Source organism: Saccoglossus kowalevskii, chromosome 2, assembly GCF_978046115.1.
Source record: "Saccoglossus kowalevskii chromosome 2, keSacKowa6.1, whole genome shotgun sequence".
Lineage (NCBI taxonomy): Eukaryota > Metazoa > Hemichordata > Enteropneusta > Harrimaniidae > Saccoglossus > Saccoglossus kowalevskii.
The window spans coordinates 40537078-40555744 of record NC_140642.1 but is presented as its reverse complement, the minus strand read 5'-3'; the positions used below and the strand labels follow the sequence as shown (position 1 = coordinate 40555744).

The following is an 18667-nucleotide window of genomic DNA, read 5'->3' as shown; positions in this document are numbered from 1 at the left end:
CCTTGTGTCTCATGGGATTGCCACCATTTATCTGTAGTTTTCTTGAGAACTAGATACATCTTTGCAATCAGGAACATCATAAACTAATTACAAATTGCAGCAATGAAATTTTCAATACAAGAAATATACTTTAAATAGGCTGCACAAATAGATGCAAAAGTGATTGGGACATTTGATCCAGATATCCAGGATGTCAATTTATGTGTTTGGTACCACATATAGGGCAGAACATACAGTATTTGCTGTATCAGAAGCGCATGTAATTAATGCCCATTAAAACAGAACATAACAATAACAAGGTCGCTACACTCATTTGGTGACAAACACCAAAGAGGATAGGACACTTATTATATAGATAAAATACCTATATATTTAATGTTCTATAGTGTACATGGCAATTTCAATAAATCACAATGGTACTGACTGTAAAAAGAATTGTCAAAACACATTAACAATGAGAATATGTGCAATTCCCTTCCCAGTCTGAATTCAATACAACTCCCATATTTTGCACACATTGACAAAAGCTCTTTAGTGACTATTCAATTTAAACTGGTGTTCTTTTTATTTATCAACCTCAACAGTGAGAGAGGATTACATTTGGTGTAATTTTTTTAATAAATACATCCCATCGATACATAGAAATTCAAAAAAACACATTTCTATAATGAATATTGTAAATTTTGAATCAGTCAAAATCCCAGAAATCAACAGCAGTGACCATTTCTATACAGTTCTACAATATAAAGTCACTTGACTTTGACATAAATGGTGTACAATTGTGAGATCACAAACATACTGTTTAGAGTTTTAGTACCACACTTTCACCAAGACTTGTAATACAGTAATGAGCCAGGGTTCAAAGTTAAAACAGATAACACAACCATCAGACACCATGACCTACATCTGAACTGTAACATGATAGTTTTCTTTTAAAGCAAGACAAGGCAACTTATGTAAATACAGGTAATCAATATCCAATCAGAAAATAGCTTTTCAAAAACAACAACAGCTCTAAGAAAGTTTGACAAAGAATTCATGCAGCGGATATAATTTTGTACATGCCTAGAAACTCAATGAGGTGGATTGTGATGGTGATTACACAACACTCTCACAAAGTGAAATGATCCATCAACCTGTGGATAGTGGACACTTTAAAGCCATGATCAGTATTGCCAAGCATTGAACAATGCTTTCATTCAGGCTACAGATGAGGTTTCACCAACTGCAGCTCAGTTGACCTATTCCAACTTGTTTGTGCCGGTATTCTTAGCTGAACACAACGCTGAAAATAAAAGAAAATGTCATATGAGTCAAATGAACTAAGCAACTAGGATGGGCTGTGGCATACAATTGCGTGTCACAATACTGCTATTAAATAAATGTATTCAATACACATTTGTTTGTGTGTCGTGAGTGAAACCACACTACTGAGTCATCACAACTCTTAGTAAACTTAGGGAGTCTTCTTTTAAGCCTACTTGAGGCCACCTACGCAATTGACTGCCCTCTGTTCAAGGCATAGGTTTTTGCAGATGAAACACCTACTGAACATAACAATTGTCTGACTTCACTTGCTATATGCACAAACTTAATGAAGCCTGACTAATTTACGAGTTGTTTTGAATTGCATAATCTACAAACCACCCCCACCCCCACCATCACATGCTAGCATTGAAACACTGATTTAGTGTGTTGTAGGGTTTATGTGTCGTAGCATAGACACACCTAGACCAGCACATGCTCGTCACAGGTTCTTTCCTATAAAATTAAACATCTAATATTTAAACTGACTGAAAACTGATTTTTATTTCTTCCATAAGCTTGACTGCTATTTTTTTTTTCAGTACAAAGATTTTGAGCACATACAAAAAATATTGCAATTTTCATGACACTTAGAATAGGTTAGAATCATACATGAAAATATTGTTGACATTGTGTAATATCATTGTTCTATGGGAGACTACAGGGTTATTTATTCTAATCATACTGTACTAGACCCTGCGTATGTAAATGTAAAGAAAAAGCTTTTTTTTTTTCAATTTTTTGCATCAGATCTAATCTACAAAAAAATACAACTACTTAAAAATGTTGCTGACTGTCTGCTAACATGCTCCAGTTCAAAATCAATCTTTGCTAGTTTATACATGTTTATAAGAAACTTGTCATAAATGTAAATGATTTGCAATGCCTAGTCTATCTACCGGTACACATGAATGACACATGTTATAATAACATCTGAGTCATAAGCATTCAAACTGATGATCAGCGTATATCAATATGTTTTAGTGATTTCAAACCAAAAGATGCAATAAATTACATTAAAATGAGATATTCCAGGCTATATGATTTTCTTTATCATGCTCTATAAGCTGAACTAATGAGCTTAATAAAACACATAACACTATAGTATATAACCTTTCATAATTTATTTCAATAACATGTTAGGCAATTGAGCTGAATATTGCCGAATACTACATCACATGGGTTATTTTTTCACTGAACTCCCAGCCTTACTGGTACAAAGATAGGTACTGTAGATGTTGGAAATACATATACTAAATTACAGCAAAGGGTGAAACAGAGGCTATGAAAGAGAGATAAAATAAAAGTATCATGGTATCACCACTAATCATACATTTGGTTTACACCTAGTTGATTATTACAAACAAGGTCAACTAAAAAGGTGACCTGGTGATGGTTGCCTGGTAACATTATCCACTGGCAATCTTCCAATTTAAAAGTTTTAAATTCAACAGAACCAAAAAAGTTCAAACAAAAAAAATATCTCAACAGTTTTCCAGTTATCCTGATGTTTTTACGTAGAAAGGTACTAACATGAGTACACATGGTTAGTTAGGGGGTCAACCATTTTCACTGTATACATTTTTATTTTTCTGCAATGTGCCATCATTTTTTTCCTGCAACACCTTGCATGTATTTTATTATTTTATTAGTGTCCAGCTTGCAATATTTATATTTTCTGCCCACCCCCATAAATTCAAATGGCTGACCCCTTACATTATCAATAGTACCAGTATACACAGTGGATTCTGTGACATACACATACACTACTCACACACACACTGCGATGTGATATACTGACATCAATGTACTCTAAAGAAAAAAAACAAATCCCCATGTATGATTCAAAACTAGAGTTGATTGCAACACTTAAAAGCAAAAGACATACACACTCAACAACACGTTACCCTGTAAGTCTGAAAATGTTGATTCTGGCTCACAGTGCAGTGCAAATATAAAGCATCATATCGACCATGTCTATTTCCTTCTAGTTCATGGTGAGACACATTGATTTATAGTGTGGTAGGGCAAACAGAAATCGTGTCTAGAATAAAGACATATAAAAATGAGTTGGTTATTTGAACTGAAATTCAGACATGGGAAAAACCAGCATCAAGGAGGTACGCTGTCAGTCTTTTTTCCCTGAGTATTACCAAGTGGTTGTTGGGGATTTGGCTGCAAAACTGATGGTGATTTATCATCAATTCATTAAAAAAAAAGTTTTCCACTGTATCCCATGTGACTGGCCGCTTTTTAACCCTTCGTACTTCACCTACATACTTCACCTACACATTGTGATAAATGACAGGTCAATGACCTGAAATAAATGACACTGCATGACTTTAAAAAGTTTTGGTTGCCAGTAACTGCATCTCAGCTGATAGATTTTAAGCATTTCCCACTGTCAACAAACTTTGCTATAAACCTTGTCGCTGATATGCCTAGGTTTGTCTTCACATGGTGTGACTGTAGTACTGATAATAATCAGAATGGGAACTCTGCATAGACTTTGCACCCAATGAAAAACACAGCCTCAATTCATCACTATACATACATATTGATTACGTTCTTATCTGCTTACTCTTCATTCACAGACACAAGATAGCCATCACCACTCATTTTGCTCATTATTTTAATTCTGCCCAACCCTTAGAATAAAAAAAAACATCAATTGGGCTAATGTTGTCATATTATACTGTGTAGTAGACAGTACAGAGTACACTATTAAAATATTCTGAACATAAGGGTGGGGGACTCTACAGAGATTGAGAAAACAACAATTACATAAAAACAAAATACACACATTTGCACACAACTGTTTACATCAATATCATCTTGAATAAGAGAATACAAAAAAATTGCGCCCCCTCCTTCCCAGAGCTTCTAATGTTCAACCTATTATTTATAAAATTGGAAGGTTTTGTTTGAATTGATAGGTTGATTGATATCAGCATTACAAGTGTAGCAGACAGAACCTGCTTGACTAATAAAGTATGTTTAATATTGGTTAGTAAATAGAGGCACCTTGAAAGTCAACAATGATGGGAACGAGAAAACTGTTCAGTTAACAGGAGTATTCAGTTTATAGAGAAACCCTTATGAAAATAGAAGCAGTGCGGCATAGTTACAGCATGGATGCGGCATGCCATGGCAGTGTACTGCACAGAAAATATAATTATAAATCAGTGCAGCTTCGTTCGGCTAGCTACATTGGTACTGCAGAATTGAATTCTGTGCAGCATAGACACAACTACCGTAACCCTATAACCAAAAGCAGAAATGCCTCTCATGCACTGGTCATTCCTGTGCTACATAGACACTGACAGTAGGTGTTTTTTTGAGGCAATTTTTGGTACTAATTCAAGCACAGGTAGGAATAGATAGTAATGTTGTGAAGTGAACCAGTGGTAGTGACATCCTTACAGCAAGCTTTGAAAACTAGATAATCTGTGTGGAAAGTAGCGGCATCCAAGCTGCAAGTATTTGTGCGACAAGTAGCCGCATCCATGCTGCAGTGCTAATTTGCATGCAAAAAAGTGTCCATCCAGCAAGGACTGTGCAGCATGGCTACAGCAGCCCTACGGTATAGACTAGACAAGGCTGACATTTTTATAAGGGAAGTCTATCAAGCAGAGACTGAAAAAGATGAGACGGTTGATGTACATAGTTGTTTAAAAATTAACTGCATGACAGGAACCCACCAACCTCCTCAACCAACATCCACAACATTTTTAGTTCCAAGCTATTATTAAAATGTGAACCTTGATAAGCAACCAGTGTCTGAGCTTAGCCTCATGGGATGGCAACCATGAAATATACTTGATATGCATCAATGGAAGGGTATATGGTAATGTCCAGTCACACTAAGCAATGAACAGCACTGAGTAATTAAACTAACATTGCTAGCCTACCAACACAGGCAGCCATAGAGTATAGGTACAACATTTTATTTGTATCAAAAGCAGTATTTTTCATTGCACCCAGCAGACAGTTACTCCTTAGCATTTGAGTCTAAGAAGCCCGTAAGGTTTTATGTAAATAGATGAAAACAAAGCACCCTACTTTTTCTTTACTGAGTGCAATCAGGAACAAACTTCAACACAAAATAGTGGTTGAATGTTGAATTGTGTGGAGTTGAGAAGAAACAAACATACAACTAGAAGTTTCAGAATGACTCAAGCCACTATGAATAGAATAAAGGGGATTACGACATGGCATAACTTATATTAGTCAGAAACACTCAACAGTTATGTATTCAGTCTTAAATTACAAACAAAGCTCCATAACTGACCTGAAAAGATAGTATACCATCACCATTCAGTGTAAAGAAAGTTAGGGACACAGCAGATTACTAAACACAGCATTGAAATTTACCAACATACAGTATACCTCATCTCCTTAACAAAATGGTTTGAGCCAGGATCCGCCCCCTATTGCCACAATATGTTTACTTATGTACAGTTGCTGATTATTTACTAGACAGCTAGAAGCACCAAGCATATGTAAGGACCTACAATAGACCAGTACTCATTACCTATGGATTGAGACCACTCTTTATCACAGTGCTATATATAGAATAGGGAGAGGCACAGTAATAAAAAGGATTGAAGTTCTGCTAAGAAAATTGCTCTTCTATTTCAAAACACCCCCTAATTTAAACCAGTCAAAATCATTCAGGCATAGAGAACACAGATGATTATAAAATTGATATGTAAATTTATTATGTAAAATAAACTGTGCCAATCCCACTCATCCTCATTTTCAATTACCCCTCTGAATCCTGCACTGCATTTCATTCTTATTTCCATCACTCCACCTCTTAACTTTCCCTGCATAACAGAACACCAATATTCTTGTGAAAATTTAAACCAGCAAATTCTATTTCATGTAGAGAATGGGTTCTTAAGATCAGTAAAATATTTTCAAGCAAACATACAGCACACCCTGAAATTGCATGCACACACAAGCTGAAAATAACATCCCTTTAAACACAGAATACATGATGACAGGATAGTGGGAGTTATGGTCCACTGCATTCCTATTATCAGTATTTTCCTGTTGAATGATGACAATGAACCATACAGCCACATGCAGTGTACCCAGTCCTGACTCCTCCTCTCACATCCTGAAAATCTGTATCCATCAGCAGATTTATACCAATACACCCACAATCAACTTCCTTTCAATTTCTAGAAACCCTAGAATAGGACTTCAAACACTTTTAATTATTCAACCCTTTGACATTTCCAAAACATCCACCCTGTATTGAAAATACAGGCTATTAATCAAATTCTTTTACACAGCCTATTTCTATGATGTAAATCGGTGAACTGAGACCAAACACAATGGCACAGACCAAAGCAAATCCACTCCCACTGACATAATACAAGAATTTTTACTAAGTTGAGGGGCAAAATGTAAAGCAAGGTATGATCAACAACATCCTTTTTTTCTTTTAAATATCTCTTAGGGGATCAAAACTGTAGATTAATACTTTTCAAGTAGAGCCGAGCAAAGGCTGATGCATCAGTGTTCCCTTGTTTTCTTTCCCACTAACAAGAGCTATTTAGAACAGACCAACAGCAAATCAGTTCCATAGCACGGAGTTTGCTAGGTCAAATTAGTTTTGACCTTTTTATAACTAAGTAATAGGGATCCCCATCACATGCTATTACACGAGGGAATACTGTGTTTGTAATTTTGTTTTTCAGCATACTTTACTGTGGGTATTTCTAATACATATACCTGCATGTAGGAAAATACACCAAATATTTGTGGAAGTCATAAATTGGATACCTATGCACTGAACCATGGCAAGGCAAACATTTTGCTTTGATCAACACTGTGAGATTCCTTGTACCATGAGTTCAGAAGTGCACTTTTCTACTTAATATGCTCTGCACATATACCTAATATACCACCTCACTTAGACACACAGAATATATCTAGAAATTATAATGTCTATTTCCATATGTGCTTTGGGGGTGGAATGGTGACAAGGTGTATTTTAGTGCTCAAGTTGACACGCAAATACATAGTTGGGGGTGGGGATGGGGATGTCAACCATTTAAAACTACAGAGATGGTGGCAAGATTCGTTAGATAAAAAAAAAATGCTAGCTGGACACCAAGAAAAAATAAAAGGCATTGCAAAGAAAAATTGTTTGCACAATCAAGAAAATAAAAATGGACAGATAAGACACTGCGAAAAAAAATTGCATGATCACCCCCCCCCCCCATGATTTTAAGGGGACCCCTTAATGATTTTTTTGATCTGTTTTTACTCTGATCCATGATCAGCACATGAACCAGATGCACAAGAGCCAACAACAGTGATACTTCCTTGATAATAACTGCCCTATACCGGTATACAAATTTGTAATCAGATAAAAAGAAATGACTGTTTACGTGCACATCTTAGCTGACTGATTAACGTATCAGTCTACATTTTATAATAATTGACACAAGCTTATCATCTCAATCTGACATTGTATAGATTAGAGGAGAAAAAACATTCCAACACACTGCATGGTCTCTACCAAATTTATAAAATAACATCTAGTAATACATAGAAATAAGATTAGTTCTCCCAAATATTTACGAACTACGGTAATAAGAATTAAAATTGGAGAATTATTCTCTCTGATATAGTAAAGTTGTAAAAATGTGTTTTCTTTATATCAACCAAACATAAATTGCAGTTAGAACAACGCTACTTAATTACAACCCTATACGATAATAACATAGGGGGCACCCATTGTCAGAACAGCCATGGAACAGCCAAACCATTAGCCCAGCCAATCAAGGGGAGGGGATAATGGGGAGGTAGGTACAACAGGTTTACCCTTACATTATAACAAACTTTTCATCCAGGACTAGTATTAGTTTACTGGGGATTTCAATGTATTAAAACACTCAGTCCAAATAGGTCAGCTCAACCTGATTTAGGGTCACACCATTTGAAGTTATTGTGGGAGGAAGGTGTATTTTCAAACTTACTTTTTCTTGAAAAAAAATAATAATCAAGTTGAGTTAACAGAAAATGCACAAAATCAAATTTTAACGAGTGCAAACAAAAAATACATATCACACAGTAGCAAGAAAAAAATACCCCCCAGATTTGAAATGGTTGTCACCCCTTACTAATTTGGTATGATGACTGGCAGTAGGAGTCACACAGGGTTTAATATTTAAACTCAATGCCCAAATCAAACAACAGCATTTTTTGTCATCTAGGGACAAAAAAAACAAACGTTTCCTTCTCGCTTTACATCCAAAGTTCAAGTAACTCCTGGATGCTGTGACGCACAGAGCAAACAAAAACCTGGTGGCAAGTGGAAAATCTGATTTACAAAAGGTGCAACAGACTGGAGTACATGCGCATACCAGTACACAACTAACAAACAGATATCAGAGCTGGGCACATTTTGTCAAGGTGTTTGTTTGTGATACTACCAACGTCAATATGTACATAGTGCTATACTATAACACAGTAAACAAACATAGTTTTAAGCAGAGGATTGAAAATAAAGGCATTTTAAGTCTAGGCAAACTGAGTAGTCATCAAGTACACAGGAGCTACGTTGTATTATTATTATGAGACACTGGTCAATTTTCAATTCATTTAACAAGTCATACTGTAAAATGACTAATTTTCACTGGGTTTAAATTTCACTGATTTACCACTTCAGGCAAATTCAGTTGGTTTTAAATTCACTGTTTTATCATTTAAATAATGTGTTCTTTGCTAAATTTTACATATTCACTAGGTTTTAATTTAGCGCATTTTCCAGTCAGCGAAATAAGCAAAATTAAAACCCAGTGAATAATTAACCCCTTTACAGTATTTGTTTTTTCTCCAACAGATTTCTCTAGGATTTGTACTAAGTGAAAAATTATACTCACCATTACATGCATAATGACATACACTACATTTCATAAACACATGAATGTGTTTTATATTGAAATATTTATAAATTTTAAACCACACTTGAAAATAACTTGACCAATCACAATGCTTGGTGTTTGAATACCAACCTTATAGAATTCTACAACGGTCAGTGTGGCCTTTGACCTGTCACGACAATTTTCTCTACTACAAGAAAATGAATATGCATTGTAATCTAAAACGATCTGTGCCACAACTGTAGTGATGATAATACTTGTACTACTTATATTACTTGATTGAATAATTTTGAATCAATTGGAATGGTATCAATAATGTTTGTAAATTGGCAGTGATTGAAGAAAAGAAACAACTACTTCAAAATGCTTATCAAATCATTGAAAATGTCTTCTTTGGATTTGAACATAACGAAAAGTCTTCCGAGATAAATGTTTTTATATATTTCCATAACAATTGTTGATATCTGAGTGAAAACAACAATAACCACGTTCAAGTTGAGCATGGTGAAATAAATATTCAACCAAAGCTATTTTATGTAATCTTGTACAATCAGACTTACATCATTAATTATATTAATCACAGTAAATAGACAACAGGTAGTGATATATTTGTTGGAACAGACATGTATTTGCTTAAACACATACAAGTCATCAAAACTATGTACAAAATCTTTCATCCCATCAGCTTACAGTAAAAAAAAAAATACATATAAGTGAAATAATTATGGTAATTAATTCTAATCCACAGTCACTATGACAAAACTGTACAGAAAGATAACAACTCTCCAGTCTTTTTTTCTCTAGTAATTATTGAAAGCAGATAAACATCATGATATTATTATTATTATTACAATATATTTTGACGCTATCAAATAACAGTATTGAATTTCCATCCTGTGTGGACAGGATAATAAAATCATGTAACATACAACTTCCGGTCAAGATACACTAACTTATTGGTGTGTTATTATTTTAACAGACCATTATTTTATATATCTTGTACCAGGCCCAGTCATCACTAATAAGTCTTATAAATTACAACAAAATATGGTTCAACAAGAGTTTTATTGAGCAATAACTATTAACAAGATATCTCCACCTGTTGCTATGCACAGCTTGGAGTGTTGGAGGTTGGAGGTTGGAGGGGATAAGGAATATGATACTCAGAAATTATAAAGTTCTCCCCTTTAGTTGCAAATGAAATATTAAAAAAGTGAGGTTACTCAAGTAAAATGTTACACATTTTTACCATTGTCTCTCATACAAGTTGAAATCTTTGCAGAAGCTACTCAGTTTATCAAATATTTTTTTCTCAAAAGTAATAAAAAAAATCACAGAAGATACATAGCAAAATAGTTATGGTAAAATAGTCATGGAAATCTTTTTTTTACAAAACTTACCCCAATTAGTAAAATTTATTAAAAAATGTTTATGAAATAGTTATGTAAAATAGAGCGTCTATATCTGTTTTTTTATTTTCAATTCAACACATATTATTGTTTGGTGGCTTTTTTACCATAGACCCCCCCCCCTGTACCAGTGTTAGTACTCCCTAGCTTCTACAAAGGTATGTAGGCCCGTTTACAGTCAGTTAGCGGTCAGATAGCAGACAGTGGGGCAACCATGTCAGCATATATCATGCCTTGAGGCTGACAGTAGCCTGAAGATGGTAGTAATTCAAATACTACAAATCTCATCTAATCTCATCAGCTCCAGTCTGACTAACAAGATATGTGGTTAGCCACAATGTAAGATACTACTAAATAGATTGAATACCCCCCACCCCACCCCACCCCACCCCAGCATGTCACCTTACCAGATATGAATGGTATTGTATTTGCTTTATTAGCAACACATTTCAAGAAGCACATATAAACCCAAAATAGTTTTTTTTTGTATTCTGAATCTTATATGGTAACTTATTTTCAAGTTGACCACAGAAATAACTCAATTATTCACACAAGTGCTACTAATAGAGCAAATATGGTATATAACAGCGACAGCAAGCGACCTGTTAACCCTTCCAGGTCCAGGTCAGAACAAAATTATAATCTACCATACACCTTATTTTATGCCTGTTTTGGGGCAATTCAATAACTCCATTGTACTCAAGAATGCAAATATAGTCAATATAGTGAATATAGCTTGCATTATTTAAAAAAAATATTAAATTCCCATAGAATAAAATTTTTATTACTATCATACCCCATATTTGAAGTTTTGATGAATGAACAAAGTTATAAATTCTGAAGACATAAAAACAACACTTAACAATACAGGAAATACCCAAACAAAATGCTTAAATTTCTAGACAAAAAACTGATTGTGTATGTGTACAATTGATGCAACATTATGACACAGTGATATTTTACTGTGATTTTGTGGTCATAATGACGTTTGATAAATCCCAGTGGAAAGCTTCTGGCAGCAAGAATAAAATGCTATACCAGTATGAGTCTCCCACACACAACCCCAACATTTTAAAGTAACATATTAACTAGTGGTTGACAAACCAGAGTTCAATTAATACTGTCTGGAATAGTAATAAATATACCTACATGGTTTAGTCATCAATCACTGGAACTAAGAAGCCATTTCACCCATATTGATCATTATTGGCCTAAATTATATTGATTAGCAAGGACTTTAAATAAATTGATTAAGCTGGGATAAAGATTAACACCAAGATTAAAGATTACACTGGTGTTAATGGGTTTTCAATTCAGCCAATAGATAAGCTTATTTGTTGGGACCAACATAAACAATGCAGGATTATAATTGCTTCAATTGATGGCAGAAAACATGCTTGTTAAAGGGGACCCGCTCAATCCCATGGATTGCACCAAAGAATCATGGGACACTATTGTTTATGTTGTTTACAATGTTAATCTATCTTTTGTTATCCATTGTTATTTTAATCCAGAAAGTAAATTTGTTGTGAAATTAATCTTAACTGGAAGGTGCCCCTCTAATGAGCACAGAGCACAGTATAGTTGTCATACATACAGTAAGACAAAATTATGAACATTGAAAAGATAACAAGCAGTGCTACCATCATGCTCATGTTAACATAATAGAATTAACCTACCTATATGTCATCACAGTCAAGTCAACTATGAACCAATGCATCAATCTCATTAACATAATACTTGTCAAATTCTTATTATGATATGGAAAAATGCCTTTGAGGGTCCATGCATGGCCTTGTTAGTTTTTCAATTTAAATACATTTAGTGTATATCTAAATTGAAGTTAATTATTTTCCCTTTTTGTGATTTTGACATTCACTTCCTTCTTAAAGCCGTAAAACCAACGATTTTAATGCAATTCCACCATTTCTAAGCGCAAGATGAAGAGTACATATAGTAACCAGTTGACGGTTGCCAAGCAATGGAACACACCTGTATGACACCTTTCTAAAATCCAACACAAGAGGGCCCCCTACAACCAGATGACAACTCCAACAAAATCTGCTGATTTTGAGCAGGCGAAAGCATGAATATTATTAGTTGATAAAAAAAAAATACAATGTATGCTTGCATTTGGTGTACACATCATGTGGTAATTATGCTAAATATTCCAAAGTCTAAGTTCAGCTAGGCAGTCCTCATCAGCCTAAAGAAACAGGCATTTAAAAATGCATAGTCCCCTATTGCATAATACCGGTAAATGTGGAAATAAAATTATTTTGTTTGTTATAAAGTGAGTAAAATATAAAACACACAAAACATTTATCAGTGTTTTTTACTATTTCAAGGGCGGAGCCACATCACATAACATTCTATTACTGTACTATGTAATTCTATGGGGTCAGTGCGAGCTGCTTCAGAATGCCGGTCATAAGAGCCAGTGAAAACAGCACAAACTATGAGACGACCCTGAACAACCAAATTTATACATGTTGCACATTTAAGGGTAGTATTGTTACACTGTTCAGGAGAGTCTCAACAACTATCCCAAAGTACAGTTTTCAATGTTGCACATTTAAGGGTAGTATTGATACACTGTTCAGGAGAGTCTCAACAACTATCCCAAAGTACAGTTTTCAATGTTGCACATTTAAGGGTAGTATTGTTACACTGTTCAGGAGAGTCTCAACAACTATCCCAAAGTACAGTTTTCAATGTTGCACATTTAAGGGTAGTATTGTTACACTGTTCAGGAGATTCTCAACAACTATCCCAAAGTACAGTTTTCAATGTTGCACATTTAAGGGTAGTATTGTTACACTGTTCAGGAGAGTCTCAACAACTATCCCAAAGTACAGTTTTCAATGTTGCACATTTAAGGGTAGTATTGATACACTGTTCAGGAGATTCTCAACAACTATCCCAAAGTACAGTTTTCAATGTTGCACATTTAAGGGTAGTATTGATACACTGTTCAGGAGAGTCTCAACAACTAGCCCAAAGTACAGTTTTCAATGTTGCACATTTAAGGGTAGTATTGATACACTGTTCAGGAGAGTCTCAACAACTAGCCCAAAGTACAGTTTTCAATGTTGCACATTTAAGGGTAGTATTGTTACACTGTTCAGGAGAGTCTCAACAACTATCCCAAAGTACAGTTTTCAATGTTGCACATTTAAGGGTAGTATTGTTACACTGTTCAGGAGAGTCTCAACAACTAGCCCAAAGTACAGTTTTCAATGTTGCACATTTAAGGGTAGTATTGTTACACTGTTCAGGAGAGTCTCAACAACTATCCCAAAGTACAGTTTTCAATGTTGCACATTTAAGGGTAGTATTGTTACACTGTTCAGGGGATTCTCAACAACTATCCCAAAGTACAGTTTTCAATGTTGCACATTTAAGGGTAGTATTGATACACTGTTCAGGAGAGTCTCAACAACTATCCCAAAGTACAGTTTTCAATGTTGCACATTTAAGGGTAGTATTGATACACTGTTCAGGAGAGTCTCAACAACTATCCCAAAGTACAGTTTTCAATGTTGCACATTTAAGGGTAGTATTGTTACACTGTTCAGGAGAGTCTCAACAACTATCCCAAAGTACAGTTTTCAATGTTGCACATTTAAGGGTAGTATTGTTACACTGTTCAGGAGAGTCTCAACAACTATCCCAAAGTACAGTTTTCAATGTTGCACATTTAAGGGTAGTATTGATACACTGTTCAGGAGAGTCTCAACAACTATCCCAAAGTACAGTTTTCAATGTTGCACATTTAAGGGTAGTATTGATACACTGTTCAGGAGATTCTCAACAACTATCCCAAAGTACAGGAGAGTCTCAACAACTATCCCAAAGTACAGTTTTCAATGTTGCACATTTAAGGGTAGTATTGTTACACTGTTCAGGAGAGTCTCAACAACTAGCCCAAAGTACAGTTTTCAATGTTGCACATTTAAGGGTAGTATTGTTACACTGTTCAGGAGAGTCTCAACAACTAGCCCAAAGTACAGGAGATTCTCAACAACTAGCCCAAAGTACAGTTTTCAATGTTGCACATTTAAGGGTAGTATTGTTACACTGTTCAGGAGAGTCTCAACAACTATCCCAAAGTACAGTTTTCAATGTTGCACATTTAAGGGTAGTATTGTTACACTGTTCAGGAGAGTCTCAACAACTATCCCAAAGTACAGTTTTCAATGTTGCACATTTAAGGGTAGTATTGTTACACTGTTCAGGAGAGTCTCAACAACTAGCCCAAAGTACAGTTTTCAATGTTGCACATTTAAGGGTAGTATTGTTACACTGTTCAGGAGAGTCTCAACAACTATCCCAAAGTACAGTTTTCAATGTTGCACATTTAAGGGTAGTATTGATACACTGTTCAGGAGATTCTCAACAACGAGCCCAAAGTACAGTTTTCAATGTTGCACATTTAAGGGTAGTATTGATACACTGTTCAGGAGAGTCTCAACAACTATCCCAAAGTACAGTTTTCAATGTTGCACATTTAAGGGTAGTATTGATACACTGTTCAGGAGAGTCTCAACAACTATCCCAAAGTACAGTTTTCAATGTTGCACATTTAAGGGTAGTATTGATACACTGTTCAGGAGAGTCTCAACAACTATCCCAAAGTACAGTTTTCAATGTTGCACATTTAAGGGTAGTATTGATACACTGTTCAGGAGAGTCTCAACAACTATCCCAAAGTACAGTTTTCAATGTTGCACATTTAAGGGTAGTATTGATACACTGTTCAGGAGAGTCTCAACAACTATCCCAAAGTACAGTTTTCAATGTTGCACATTTAAGGGTAGTATTGATACACTGTTCAGGAGAGTCTCAACAACTATCCCAAAGTACAGTTTTCAATGTTGCACATTTAAGGGTAGTATTGATACACTGTTCAGGAGAGTCTCAACAACTATCCCAAAGTACAGTTTTCAATGTTGCACATTTAAGGGTAGTATTGATACACTGTTCAGGAGATTCTCAACAACTATCCCAAAGTACAGGAGATTCTCAACAACTAGCCCAAAGTACAGTTTTCAATGTTGCACATTTAAGGGTAGTATTGTTACACTGTTCAGGAGAGTCTCAACAACTATCCCAAAGTACAGTTTTCAATGTTGCACATTTAAGGGTAGTATTGATACACTGTTCAGGAGAGTCTCAACAACTATCCCAAAGTACAGTTTTCAATGTTGCACATTTAAGGGTAGTATTGTTACACTGTTCAGGGGATTCTCAACAACTAGCCCAAAGTACAGTTTTCAATGTTGCACATTTAAGGGTAGTATTGATACACTGTTCAGGAGAGTCTCAACAACTATCCCAAAGTACAGTTTTCAATGTTGCACATTTAAGGGTAGTATTGATACACTGTTCAGGAGAGTCTCAACAACTATCCCAAAGTACAGTTTTCAATGTTGCACATTTAAGGGTAGTATTGTTACACTGTTCAGGAGAGTCTCAACAACTATCCCAAAGTACAGTTTTCAATGTTGCACATTTAAGGGTAGTATTGATACACTGTTCAGGAGAGTCTCAACAACTATCCCAAAGTACAGTTTTCAATGTTGCACATTTAAGGGTAGTATTGATACACTGTTCAGGAGAGTCTCAACAACTATCCCAAAGTACAGTTTTCAATGTTGCACATTTAAGGGTAGTATTGTTACACTGTTCAGGGGATTCTCAACAACTATCCCAAAGTACAGTTTTCAATGTTGCACATTTAAGGGTAGTATTGTTACACTGTTCAGGAGAGTCTCAACAACTATCCCAAAGTACAGTTTTCAATGTTGCACATTTAAGGGTAGTATTGTTACACTGTTCAGGAGAGTCTCAACAACGAGCCCAAAGTACAGTTTTCAATGTTGCACATTTAAGGGTAGTATTGATACACTGTTCAGGAGAGTCTCAACAACTATCCCAAAGTACAGTTTTCAATGTTGCACATTTAAGGGTAGTATTGATACACTGTTCAGGAGAGTCTCAACAACTATCCCAAAGTACAGTTTTCAATGTTGCACATTTAAGGGTAGTATTGATACACTGTTCAGGAGATTCTCAACAACTATCCCAAAGTACAGGAGAGTCTCAACAACTATCCCAAAGTACAGTTTTCAATGTTGCACATTTAAGGGTAGTATTGTTACACTGTTCAGGAGAGTCTCAACAACTATCCCAAAGTACAGTTTTCAATGTTGCACATTTAAGGGTAGTATTGATACACTGTTCAGGAGATTCTCAACAACGAGCCCAAAGTACAGTTTTCAATGTTGCACATTTAAGGGTAGTATTGATACACTGTTCAGGAGAGTCTCAACAACTATCCCAAAGTACAGTTTTCAATGTTGCACATTTAAGGGTAGTATTGTTACACTGTTCAGGAGAGTCTCAACAACTAGCCCAAAGTACAGTTTTCAATGTTGCACATTTAAGGGTAGTATTGTTACACTGTTCAGGGGATTCTCAACAACTAGCCCAAAGTACAGTTTTCAATGTTGCACATTTAAGGGTAGTATTGTTACACTGTTCAGGAGAGTCTCAACAACTATCCCAAAGTACAGTTTTCAATGTTGCACATTTAAGGGTAGTATTGTTACACTGTTCAGGAGAGTCTCAACAACTAGCCCAAAGTACAGTTTTCAATGTTGCACATTTAAGGGTAGTATTGTTACACTGTTCAGGGGATTCTCAACAACTAGCCCAAAGTACAGTTTTCAATGTTGCACATTTAAGGGTAGTATTGTTACACTGTTCAGGAGAGTCTCAACAACTATCCCAAAGTACAGTTTTCAATGTTGCACATTTAAGGGTAGTATTGTTACACTGTTCAGGAGAGTCTCAACAACTATCCCAAAGTACAGTTTTCAATGTTGCACATTTAAGGGTAGTATTGTTACACTGTTCAGGAGAGTCTCAACAACTATCCCAAAGTACAGTTTTCAATGTTGCACATTTAAGGGTAGTATTGTTACACTGTTCAGGAGAGTCTCAACAACTATCCCAAAGTACAGTTTTCAATGTTGCACATTTAAGGGTAGTATTGATACACTGTTCAGGAGATTCTCAACAACGAGCCCAAAGTACAGTTTTCAATGTTGCACATTTAAGGGTAGTATTGTTACACTGTTCAGGAGAGTCTCAACAACTATCCCAAAGTACAGTTTTCAATGTTGCACATTTAAGGGTAGTATTGTTACACTGTTCAGGAGAGTCTCAACAACTATCCCAAAGTACAGTTTTCAATGTTGCACATTTAAGGGTAGTATTGTTACACTGTTCAGGAGAGTCTCAACAACTATCCCAAAGTACAGTTTTCAATGTTGCACATTTAAGGGTAGTATTGTTACACTGTTCAGGAGAGTCTCAACAACTATCCCAAAGTACAGTTTTCAATGTTGCACATTTAAGGGTAGTATTGATACACTGTTCAGGAGAGTCTCAACAACTATCCCAAAGTACAGTTTTCAATGTTGCACATTTAAGGGTAGTATTGTTACACTGTTCAGGAGAGTCTCAACAACTATCCCAAAGTACAGTTTTCAATGTTGCACATTTAAGGGTAGTATTGATACACTGTTCAGGAGAGTCTCAACAACTAGCCCAAAGTACAGGAGATTCTCAACAACGAGCCCAAAGTACAGTTTTCACCAGTTGTGCTTGCCAGGTGGTGGAAATTCTTGGATGTTCGCTCCCGAGGATATACAAAATTGCTTTGCCTTATGTAATTCACCCATCTATCGATAGTGCATATATGACATGGCTGGTGTGGAAGAATTCCCATTGTACTATGTAATAGAAAAATAACACACTAAATGACATGTTATTTTGGCACAAGAGTATGTACCATATCTAACATCTGTTCAGGACAAAATACCTGATTTTAGTAATTTTTGACAACTAAAATGGTCAGCCATTTTTGAATGGATGACAGAAGTAGTGTATGTGCGAGTGTCTGCTGAGAAGTACTGTTCATGTATAAAGTTTGAAGTAAATTGCTTAATATAAAGCATGTACATCTCAAGCATCAAACAT

At 35.5% G+C, this 18667-nt stretch overlaps 1 protein-coding gene across 2 annotated transcripts in view; it reads right to left on the bottom strand.

Moving 5' to 3' along the window:
* Positions 1–541: 541 nt before the first annotated feature.
* Positions 542–18667, bottom strand: part of LOC102808232 (DNA repair protein RAD51 homolog 2-like) — a 119503-nt gene continuing 101377 nt past the window's right edge. The window contains exons 12-13 of one of the 2 annotated variants that reach the window (XM_085495546.1): positions 3213–3953; positions 542–1285 (exon numbers count right to left, since the gene is read on the bottom strand). The gene's annotated coding sequence lies outside the window, so the exon portion shown is untranslated. The remainder of the gene's footprint in view (positions 1286–3212; positions 3954–18667) is intronic. The other variant, XM_085495541.1, reaches the window with a different exon arrangement.